This window comes from Acartia tonsa, chromosome 3, assembly GCF_053477335.1.
Source record: "Acartia tonsa isolate MP-2025a chromosome 3, ASM5347733v1, whole genome shotgun sequence".
NCBI classification, from domain to species: Eukaryota; Metazoa; Arthropoda; class Copepoda; order Calanoida; family Acartiidae; genus Acartia; species Acartia tonsa.
The window spans coordinates 47,219,547-47,232,541 of NC_137262.1; the positions used below are offsets into that span (position 1 = coordinate 47,219,547).

Consider the following 12,995-nt stretch of genomic DNA (forward strand, 5'->3'; position numbering starts at 1 on the left):
GTGTGTGTGCCCATTCATTGCCATATACATCATGTTTGTGTGTGCGTGTGTGTGTGTTTGTAAGTGGTTATATACATATTTGTGTGTGATTTTGTGTAGGTATTTTCGTATTTGTGTGTGAGCGTATATTCTGTGTGCGTGTGTGTGTACGTCTTGGGTCCCCCCGGCATATTCGAGCGCGCAATCTCTCTCTCTCTCTCCCCCGTACCCCTCTCTCTCTTATATTCAGTAGTGTGTTGAGCACAGAGCTGTGTCAAACGCGCGTTGTGTGATTTTCTAAAAAAAATATTGTGCATTTTTAGACAGGTGTTTTCATACGTTTTAATCATAGAAAAAGAGTGAAAAAATGTAATGCAAAGTTGACTTTAACGACTTGTCGACATGTATCGTTGTGCTGACTTAAAATAAGTGATGAAAAATGTCAACACCATATGATTATATAAGTTAAATCTGAGAATAAAAATCTTTGACTGTGAGTTACATTAGTGAGAGGCCTAATCCTATTATATAAATAGTGCTTAGAAAAGGCCTACCAAAGGGCATAGAATAAAGCCAAGCAAATATTTGTGATTGATAGTCAGAAAACCTGAAAAAATTAAGGTAAATTGACATTCATTTAATAGTGAAAAAATATGAAAATAGTGGCTAAAATATTTATATAAGATAGGAAGCATTTATAAGTGATTTAAATTAATGATAATGTTTAATGTGTCGACTATTTGGATATGAAGGTAAAAAGTGACAATAGTTGACACATTATCGCAATATAGTTATAAAAGCTTAATAATGCTATATTAGTGTCGACATTTAATTCACAATTGGTCAGAAACTATATAATTATAATTGCAATAAAATACATAATTAAAACAAAATTTCTTCATAAGACCAAAGATTCTTATTTTTAAAATCTAAATAAACTTTAAAGATTTATTACTAAAGAATTTATTAAAAAACTGATACATAAAGAAATTAATCTTAATGTTTGGGTGATCATCATTTATAAATGCGTCATAAATAATTTTGACGCACTTGTTAAAATCTAATTAATAAGTTCATAGTTTTGGTAATATTGAAGTTTTCCAAAGAAAATATCAAAGTAAAATTTGATGATTATATATCGTTGTAGTTTAAAATAAAATAAAAATTACTAGACACCAATTGCTCTTTTACCACTTAAAGTCGTCTTATAACGTAGCCTCCTTTAAAAAAAGAATTAGAAAAAACTCTCAGTGATTAATTTATCAAATTATACGATGTACCTAAATGGGGTTGCTACATTTGATGATTTATTGTTAATACCCATCAAATCTCTTTTTTGAAATTTAATACTGTTGTTTTCTTTTCATTAAAAAAAAAGAGTGTCAACTTGTAATTGCTTTGCTTCTAATTAAAGTTATTGTTCTTGTTACAAGAAAATTTAAAGTAAAATATTGAATTTATAAGAATGTTAAAGTGAAGGTGTTATTTGCAGCTCACCTTGTGAATTCAAGACTCACATACCCAGGGGCTAAAATTATTTAGAAACTTAGAATATATCAATTCATTTATCATAAATATGGATATAATATTGAATTTATAAGCTAGTTTATATTCCGTGTTGAACGGAGATGCTGTTATTGTTGTCAACTGACAATTCAGATGAAAAAGCGTTGAATGGTCAAACATTTTTGGAAAACTTATCGACACTAATTTTGTCGTTAATATTTTAGCAATGATTACTAATATCTAATGCCATTTAGTTTTATAACAGCTGTAAATGGCAGATATTGATTTCTTGTAGTAATACTTAATGCTGAACCTAATGTTGACGTAAATATGAGGCAATTTGGTTTTGATTATAATGGTCTATAATTTGTCAGTCATACTTATACTCGATGTAGGCCATTAAAATTGTTTTAGAATTAATGACGTTAAGTTTTTTTTTACATTTTATCCATAGACTTATAATATCCGATAATCTACGAAAATTTATACTTCATACATAAATATTATAGACATTTATGATACTGATTTACTATATCATAAATGGATAATGTAATACATACATATTTTTTTTTTTTTCCTGTTTAAAGCTATTGTTTTTTTCAAATTAGATTGAAATTTCTATCATAACTTTTAAGACTTATACATTAAAAGAGTTTTTGTGTAATAATGTCTTTAAAATGATTACAACTAAGATTAATTTAAATATCAGAAAATCGAAGTACTAATACTCTGAGAGTTTGATATGTTTAGTGTATTTTCTGATTTACTTTTTTAAAGGTGAAATTATGTTTAACAAACTATCGTAATGCAAGCGGTTACGCCCCTTGAGGCCTATAGACCCTCCCCTAAATAGTTAAAAACCTTCTTAGGACCTATGAGAAGCTACACTGTAAAGGCGAATCATATCGGTTCAGCAGTTAGCGAGACCCTTTGGTACTCACAGAAACACATCCTGTTACTTTTATATAGAATAATATTAAAATTTTAAAATATCATAATTATAAGTACTTGCAAAAAACTTAAAAGTAAAAGACTTAATTTCCATAGTTGAGTTGGTTTTGAAAATAAAAGTATATAGAAGCAAAAGTGTCATATGTTGAAAAATGTTGAAAAAAAACTTGTAAATAATCACAAAATTTCCAGGAAAAATTCATGCTTTTGTGGATAACAACTTACTATTACGTTTTAGACTAAACAAACATATTTGAAGTGAAGCTGCCTAAAACTAATGCCTGTCCTTTCAACAACCCCATATTTATTGAAAATAGCTGCCAGGTATTTTGTCAAATATTTCTATTGCTGCCCATGTTTTAAATCCTTTCCAAAATCGTATCATCCTTTTGCGATTGAATTAATTATAAAATACAAAATCCCTTTTCTCTGTATAAAACTTTACTTATCTTTGATCAATACTGGTACTATTACAATAATTGTACAAACTTTTAAATGGAAAATCAAAATTGAAGAAAAGCAAAACATAATAATTCTAATGATTATTTGAGGCTAGAAATCAAAGCTTATATAAGTCTATATACTTCATAGCAATGACAAAAGAAAGATCTAGGGGGGCCTCCTATACAAGATTGGAAGGGAGAGGCATAATTACTTAAATCGGTTTATTTCATGATTTCATAATAGAACGACACACCGTAGTTAAAGTTTATAATAATGCAACACAAGTAAATTTAACACTTTGAAAAGCGAAGCTTTTCCATGTTAACCGTATTTTTATACATCATCTATTTAATTTTGGTCTTTTTAAGTGTTATTCTTCAAATAATATCAGTGACATTATTTGTTTTAAAAACTTTGATACTATATTTACTAAATACTTTTATACTATTTTACTGTTTACAAAATCACTGTTTTAATGTGAACCAAAATTAATTAGCTTGCTTGATATTGCTGCGCCAATCATGGCCAAAATTATCCTTGTTTTATTGTGCTTTGTAACAAAGCAACTTTAAACAATATGAGCTTGCGTTCTTTTTATGTGTGTAAAAATTTCACCGTGGCGCAATTTTGTGTATGATATAACATGATATAACAAGTATAAAGCACTTTACACCCCTAATAGTTAGATAAAGAGATGAACTTTTGTGTATTGGGGAGAATCGAAAATAGATTCTAAGAATTAGCTATAGGGTGATGGCACCGCTAATACTATTTTTGTATTCAACTTCTAATTTATATTAAAAATGCTCGAAAATGATAAAGTATATTTAAATAAGAATATTTGAATATTGTGTTCTGCAAATGAGTTTATTCAATGATATGTGATTTTGTAAAATGGAAGTAGAATATTATGACATGGGGGAAATTGTCGTCACTATAGGTTGCTATTTGGTTCGATCGTTATTTTACCCAGCTACAAGTTTCACCTTATTAGAGTACATGATAATCTGGTGTATTATCCATGTAATATCAAATTTATTATTAATAAATAATCTCGCTTTAAACACAGTAATCCATTCAAGCGCCTAACTGCCTAACTACTGGGAAAAAGGATTTAGTATTTTCTTTTGAGAGATGAAAATTTCTCCTCTCTTGCCAATAAAATAAATGGTTATTACTCAATGCTAACTTTATATGTACTACGTGCGGGATTAGAGCCTGGGATACAAGGATATGACAATTAATTATAAATTAATCTTTCTTCTGTTCATATTGGATGGATACTGCTTTGAAAAATAGTAATTAAGGGCTGCAAATTATTGTGAATTCCATTGTACTTTCCCTCCCCAAGTCATAGTAGTTAACTCTAGAATAACCCCTATCAAAATAAATTCCAACTAATATATTTTAAATTATTCCTTAATGTTCATTGATACTTTTTATTAATGTATATCGTCTAAGGTCACCGAGTTTAGGATTAATTATCACACAACGTAAAAATTAAATACAAATTATGGTATAAGGGGACAGAGAAAAATGTATATAAGTATGTATCAAGGTGTCCAACAGGGGTATAATCCCCCCCCCCCCCCAAAAAAAAAATTACATACATTTCATTACATAAAACTTAATTTGAATTTTTATCCCCAAAAATTTTCTCCCTTTTTAAGATTCTTACTCACCCCCCCCCCCCCTCTCAAAAAAGCTTCGACATCTTTGACTAAGACAAGGAAATCTGTGTGGTAGGTATGCTTACAAGAAGATAAGTTTATCTAAATATTTTATCAAATCTTAATTACTTTGATTAATTCTTACTCTACCCCCCAATAGATAAGGAAATAGAAATAAATGGTATTTCATTCCTACATTTTATTGAAATATATCTAGCAAGCATAATTAGTCAACTCTGTAGGTAATTTGACATTATAATTAACTTTGTAATAAAATCTTAAAGTTTTAACTTTAAAGATAATGATTTACTACATAATTGCATTTGAAATTACTTTTACGAAATATGTCTAAATTTTTATTGCTTTTTAACTTAATAATATGCTAATGATCATTTTCCATCTATAATTCTGATACTTTGTTGTTGCTGCGCTATTTATGGATATAAATTTGCTTGTGTTTAAAATCAATGATGTTGAACATGATACTTTGTTTAAAAACTCATTTCTCACTTGTCAACAAGCAAAACATTTACCTTATGCTTCACAAGTACAGGAAACCTAAATTTTAAGGGATTAGGTATTGGAATTTTTTTAAGGGCTCATTCCTATGACAATTTAGAATACTGTAATAAGATAGCAGCTTCATAACTCCGATTTTTAATTTTGTAAGTGATTTTTTTATTTCACAGCAGAAAGTGTCACATGTGACTTCATAAAAATACGTCTATTATCTATCTCTTGTTTAGGGGTTATTTTCTCACTTCTACTCTCATCCTTCCTTTTAGACGTATTTTTATGACGTCAAACATGACACTTTCCACTGTCTTATTTTTGTGCATACTATTGACTTTATTCTAGAAGTATGAAGTTCTAACCATTGTATTTTTGTGTCTAGTGTTGATATCAAAATCTAACATGGACCATTAGGCTTACAATAGTTCTTATGTTATTAAAACTAAAGAATTACAGTTTGATTTCAGTGTTATCTTGTTTTTATCTTTGTGTGATACTTCTAGTATTATGGACTTTAAAACCATTTTAATACTTTATGGTCAGTTTTTTAACAATTCAATAAATAGGTTCTTGTTAGTTTAGCTGGATGGTTCGCTGGTTAAATATCAGGATACTTTTCTAAAAGTCTTCAAATAAAGCTTTATAATTGTTATTATTATCGCATCGTATTATAGACAGCTTTCCGAGAATATTGAAATGAAAAATTTTGAGATTTAAACTGATATTACTTTTATGATTATTCATTTCAATATTCGTAGAAAATTATCCGCAATTCGATGCGATACATGATTTTTCAGTATGGCTGAGAACGGTTTTAATCTACCAGATTTTTTTCGAATCTTCTAATGTTGTCAAAAAAAGCTCAAATTTAACTTGGGTATTTTTTCTAAATCTAGTAAAAACATTTCTGATTGCCTCTTTTTATATTTTTCAACCTTTGAACAAAACTTTACTTGTTGACGTCAATTGTTCCTTTAAAACAGATTTAAGATCTGATATATATGTTGTTTGGACAAAAAAACTTAAACAATTGTCAGACCATTTAATTCATTTGTCAAGTACAACATTATTAAAAACTAGCGACTGAGCCCCTAGCATCTAGGGGCTCTATATACAGGGATATAGAAGGGCAGAAAAATAGCTTAAAACCATACCCAGACTTATTTATAAAATGGAACAGCCTAAAACCATCTCAGGGCCTATACGAAGCTCTCCTCTATAGGAGAACCATATCGGTTCAGTGGTGTTCGAGATCCTTCGCTACAAACAAAAAAAAGCTTAGAACTTTATATAATAGGATAAAACCGAATTGAGAAAATGGAAGTAGTATTCAGGTTTAATAGATAAGAATAAATTATGATTCTTGTATAAAACTCAGTAATAATATGATCATTGACGTCAGGATGGGAACAGGAGTGTTTACACCCCTGCAACTTCGAAACCCCTCATTTTGCCCCACTGAAAATTTTATATTATCCCCCTCAAATCTTTGAATTCCCACATATCACTTCCCTCAAAATAAAAAGCTTGGACGTCCCTGAACTAGATTTTAGAATATAAACAAATCTTAAACTGTCATACTTATTCAGTAAATGTAATGTTTAAAACACCTAATAAAGGCAAAAGTGTTCGAAAATCCCACAAACGTTAGGACAAGAAATTAGACATATGGACAAGTCTTGTTTATACAGTAGCCGTGCTACAAAAATTACACCTGTCTTTATACCGCTGCTTTTAAACATTTAATTAATAGTCTTAAAATTTTAATTGTAGACTAAAAAGCACCACATATTTACAAAAATTAACTTGTCACTAAAATAATTTAACCTCACCTTGAATGGTTGTTAATTACTTTTTTGTTGTCTCAATTTTTGGACATTATAATTAAGCATTATTCTTTGGCAATATTTATTTTTGTTAAAAAAATATAAGGAGAGAAACAGTTAGACAGCAATAAATATGAAAAAAATCCAGAATTTTGACATCTTAATCTTTTTTTTTCTTGCAGAATTTCATGCTGTGTGTTGCCAAAAAATCGTCTTTTCTTTCCTGTCTTCATTGGGTGTCATTGGTTAACAATTATAAGGACATGCAGGGAGGCCAGCTCAAGGATTTTTTTTTGTAGAAATTCGAAGATTTTTCCATCAAATTTCAACCATTTTTCCCTTTAAACTCAATAATTAATAATTATTGAAGGAATATATTCATCATAATTGATCATATGAGCTCAAATTTTCCTTTATAATTCTAAAATAATTTAAATTTGGGAACCCCTATTCTATATGATTGCAATCTCATATGCCTCGAGTTTCCCTGGATGGGCTGGCTAGCATTGCATGATAACAAACCGCCACGGATATCAGGGTTAGGTTATTTGAAGAAAAAATATGAGGTTATTGTACCAAAAATCTATTTAATTATACGTTATAAGGGCAATTCTTAGCCAAATATAAATTTTAAATTTGAGAAATAAAATAATTTTTTTTGGAAGAAACCTCTATTCTATAATTTTTACCCCTTAATTTATTCATCCCTAACCCTTTCTTGATTTCCGTTAATCTTCCCCCCCCCCGTATGATTCTCCTAGCCCTTTTTTTCTGCATATGCCAAAATTTTTTGCTGCTTGAAATTTTCTTGCAACTGTTGGTTCGCATGCAAAGTTTCACAGTGCACAGTAGCTACCTAGCTGGATAGATAGATAGCAAATAAGTTAGAGAGATGGAAGATAGATTATTAGTTAGATAGTTGTAATATAGATAGACAGAAAATTAGTTAATTAAAGAGATGAAAGACAGATAGATAGAGAAATGGAAGATAGATATATTAAAATTAAGATAGCGATTTTGAAAAGTTGAAAGAAATTAGATAAAGAGATTGAAACATAATATAGATATTTAAATAAAGAGATGGGGAGATTAAATAATTTTCAATTTGAATTTTCAGTTAAATTTGACGAAATAAAGGTGCTTTGATTTTATTTAGAATTCTAACACTTAGGTGAGAAATTCTTTAATTTCCAATAAAATCTATTAAATTGATTAATCCGTTAAAGTTTATTTTGAATTTTTTGTTATTGCTTACCTTATATATTTTCTCTTAAATATCTAAAATATTTTCATATTATTATTGCTGCGCTTCTTATGCACAAAATTATCCATGTTAATTAGTCCAAAGTCTTCATTAATGATCTACAATTTCTGAAAAGCAATTTTGTTTTAAGAAATAGAGAGTAGTATAAAGTCTTAGAAACAATTAGAATTAAACTTACATTAGGATGAGTTGTAATTCCGCTCTGTGTCTAATCTTACATCTAAGTCCAATCCTTAAATATTCGGGTGCAATCTAATCAATATTTAATCATTTTAGGTATGTCATAAAACAAGAATTTTATCATCAAAAAGCGACAATTATGACCATTTGTAGCCTTACTTATAGTAATTTTGGATTTATATAAAGTTTAGGTTTTTTATAGTCAAAATTAGAAAGTTGTTAATAAAAGGGAAAAAAATCTAGGAAATTTTAAGTATCGAACTGCGCGAATAAGACTCTGGGTTGAAGTGATGATAGTTCAGATCTTCAATTCCTTTTAATTAGTGCCAACAAAATATAGATTAAGAGAAAGGCAAGAAATGGACTTGAGAGCTTTTGCTGCCCGACAAAGCAGCCAAAAGTGTCCGTTTAATAACGGGTAGCAAATAATTAGCAAAATAGATAGTTACAATCCCTTCATGGACCTATAAGAAGCTTTATTGTAAAGGTTCATCGATAAGCTTGATACTTTGCCACACTCTGATAGACAGATAGACATCCTTTTACTTTTAATTAAGGATTTTATTATTTTTACTTTTGTTATCAGTGTTGCAGGATTTTAAATTCACCTTTCCTATGAAGTATCTTGTAGTAAGGGGTAATGAGAGTTAATAGTGAGGGTAATGGAAGGAAAAGTGGTAGGGTATAGAGGGGAGTAGTGAAATTGTTCTCTTGGCTTGTAGTAAATGATATGAAGTAACCCTAGTCATGTTCGTTAGCTAAATTTTCCCTCTTCTTTTACAATCATGCATAAAACAGTCTGAAAAAAGTTGCATTTAAAAATGATAGAACGTAAGAGTAAGTTTTTTTCGCGATCTTTGAAGGGAAGGGATATTCTATTGATTTTATAAATTTTCATCCTTAAATCATAACATCCATTGAATCCCATTACAAAACAAGTTCAAAAACTACATTAAGAGAAAAATAATTTAACGTTCAAATAGTTGTGTCGTTACCATGTCTAACTATAATGCTGTCTTTACATCGACAAGCATTTTATTATAACACTAGCGGCTTCGCCCCTAGCCTCTAGGGGCTTTTTCCCCAAGAGGTGATAAAAAAAATTAAGGCGAAATTCGTAAAAGGACCAAGGAAATCCTAAGCAAAAAAATGGGGGGGGGGGATTTTTTTGTTTTTGGGGGGGTTGAGGGTGTCCCACCCCCCAAGAAAATAGCCTTAAACCACCACAGGACCAGTAGATATATTCCCTGAAGAGTAGAATCCAATCGGTTCAGTGGTTACCGAGATCTTAAGAGACGGACAGACAGACGGATAGACATCATTCTACTTTGTATTATAGATTACTGTAGGCAAAACAGACTTGGACAAATTGATGATTTAAATTTTTTTTACAGTATATACATACAGGGCTAAGACAATGGTTGATAAATTACTTAAATCCCAAATGATGATGCATAAAATTAACCCTTCTGTAGATTACAATTAGGTGGTTGAAACGTTTTGACTCTTAACTCAATTAATCAACCAATCAAAATTGTATAAAAGTATACAAAGTTGTTAAGCAAACGAATAAGAAAACATTATTATAAAACTTTGGGAACTAGTAATAAACATATTTACATAATACTCAACACTTATTTAAAAGCAATGCTTTCGACAAAAATATTAAAACTTTATGTTAACACAATGTTCCTGGTCTAACAGGGTTGGGTTAATGGTTGAACTGTGTAAGGTTATAATTAAAATAATTAAATAAAGTGGGGGTAGGTAGGAAAACAAAATGACATAACAACATCTTACAACTCAGTATAATACAGCTCTGCCATTTTAAAATATATTTATTACTAAGCTTTAACGATTTATTTCAAATAATTTTTTCGCATATAAGGCATTACATGATGAATAGTCCCCAAAGTTTTATAATAACGTTTTCTTATTCTTTGGCTTTTATTGAATTTTGATTGGTTGGTTAATCAAGTTTAGTGTCCAAACGTTTAAACCAATATTTAAAAAGTACAGAAAGGGCAATTTTGTCACTATCATTGGGGATGTCAATCAATTTATCATCCATTGTCTTATCCCTTAAGGTCCATGAATATTGATTCTTACATAAACTTTTTTTGCCTTTTAAAAATTTCCCCACCAAATATATAACTTTTTTTCTCCCAGTTTGAAAAGCATAGAATTGAAGTAATGATAACTATTACATTTTACAAGGTTTTTACATTTCAAACAGGAACAGTTTTGGCCATAAGTATAAAATAGCGTAGCTATACAAAAAGGTATTTTTATCGAAAAGAAGATATAGATAAATTTTATGATGCAAAAGGGGTCTTGTGTTTAAATTCAATCAATAAAAATTAAGACAAAATAATTCTTTTAGTGAACGTGTAAAGCACAACTAACTGACGGTAGGGAAATATTCTAGTAATAGAGTAGATGCGCTTCTAAAAGTTATCGAATGATGACTTAATAGTCTATTTCAAAATTATATATAATACAGATATACATATCCCAAGTTATAGAGCAGCTCTGCTACTATATAAAAATGTTCGAATGCAGTCTATTTCCAAATTACATATCAATTCTTGCAGTCTGGTTATGAGCAGCCACGGAAACAAATTCCTAGCCGCTTCTTTTAAACCCCTCAAATTTTGGAATTGTTGAAAATGTCGACTTTCCAAAAGAGAGGTCATAACTAATTTTAATTCGGATTTTACAGTGTCTCAAGTACTTTCATTCGTAGGCATAAAATTTTGGGGACTTTTATTAAATAGTAATTAGATGATACAAACAAGCAGAGTTCAATATTTTTATTTTGTTTATCAAAATTAATCGTTTATTGTCTTATCCCTAAAGACACACATGAAAATACAAAAAGAAGGTGTATTTTAAGAAACTAAGATTTCTCTTATACAGATTCTACTTTTCTTAACCACCCATTTTCTTCTCTCATACCTGTCAAATATAAACTTGAGTTATATTTAAGTATATATAGATACTTAGATATTAGATAGATAAGTTTGTATGTGTATATGAGCATCCACGGGAAGGCCTTTAAAGTGAATGAAGTAATAGTTATTTCTCGCATCGTATTATAAACATCTTTCCGCGGATATTATTGTACATTGTTGCCGAAAACCAGTTCTAATCCACCGGATATTTATCGGTTTCGAATCGATTCGTGAAATTCTATCAAAATATTAACATAATGCTGTAGTGATGGATTGCATGGGAGTTACATGACAATGGAGAGAGGTGACATTGGACTGTTAACAATACAGGTTCCAAAATTTTTATAATTATGTTCTTTGATTGACTGGAATAAAAACATTAAGTGCCTTTATTATGTTTAGAATAGTTGGTTCAAAAATTTTCAACCAAAAATTACAAGAAAGGATGATTTTGTTTATGACCATAGGGCACATCAATTTATCGCCCATTGTCCCATAAGATCTTTGGTATAAGCTCAAATTTCAAATATGCAATAAGTTACTGAACATTTATCCATGATTTTTTACCATGGATATAATTTAAATGTGATTGTTAGACCAATTCTTAACCACACACAATTTAGAGTTAGATTCACATTACCTTCACACACACATGCACACACACACACATAAATGGTGAAATTACACACCACCCTTTTCCCAAATGTCTAATTTTGGCTGTCAATCACTATGGCAGTCAATTTTGCCCACTGCAAACCTATTAATCTTTTTGCTGTAACTATGTCGACATAAACAGTCTAGTTATAGTTTTATTAGTCAAATCTTCTTTTTATATTGGCTATAAAACTACTAATTAATAGTCGTTCTAACCTAATGGATTTGTATGTCATTACAATACCTCTTAGTCTAGCAGGATGAGCCTGCTTGTACGTATAGATGAGTAAGGGCCTGTTTGCCATTTTTCTATACCCAATAAATAAGCCTGAGAATAAGATTTTTTACCAGAAACCAAACTTACATTTATATTATTAATACTTTATTTTGTCAATCCTAAACCTCGGAGTGGAGGAGTTTAGCTTCATAGTATCTATTACCTAACATTTATTTTTCATATGAAAACTACCCCAAACGTGTGATAATAGTTATTTCTCGTATCGTATTATAAACGGCTTTCCGCGGATATAGAATGTACAATTATAAGATTAAAACTAGTTTTTTTTAGCCCCGAGGTGCTGGAGAAAGCTGGATATAATACGATGCTAGACATAGTTTTTTCGTATGGATGAGAACCGGTTCCTATCCACCGGATTCGAATGAATACGAGAACATATATTCTACTGGCGGCTATGCTCCTAAAGGCCTCTAGGGGTACTTGTGAAGGGGAGAGTCAAATTTGATAACCCAATTTCTTATTTTAGATTTTAAAGGAAAAAGTAAAAAAAAATATTTTTTTTTGGGGGGTGGGGGAGGGGGGGATTACCATCCCCCCATTTAAAATTTTAGTTAAAAAATGTAGAAATTTTTTTTTGGGGGGTAATTTTTTTCTAGCGGCGATTTCTCTTGGGAGGGAGGTGGGACCCTCCCCCAAAATAGTTATAAACCTTCCCGGGACCTATGAGAAGCTACCCTGTTAAGGAGAACTCGATCGGTTCTGCAGTTAGCGAAAACCTTCGGTACAAACATACAAACACACAGACAAACATCTTGT

The 12,995-nt window shown here is 30.2% G+C and overlaps 1 protein-coding gene across 1 annotated transcript in view; it reads left to right on the top strand.

Moving 5' to 3' along the window:
* The first annotated feature begins 227 nt into the window (after nt 1-227).
* LOC145314378 (uncharacterized) overlaps nt 228-12,995 on the top strand; it is a 156,337-nt gene continuing 143,569 nt past the window's right edge. Inside the window, exon 1 of the mRNA XM_080154259.1 lies at nt 228-600. The gene's annotated coding sequence lies outside the window, so the exon portion shown is untranslated. The remainder of the gene's footprint in view (nt 601-12,995) is intronic.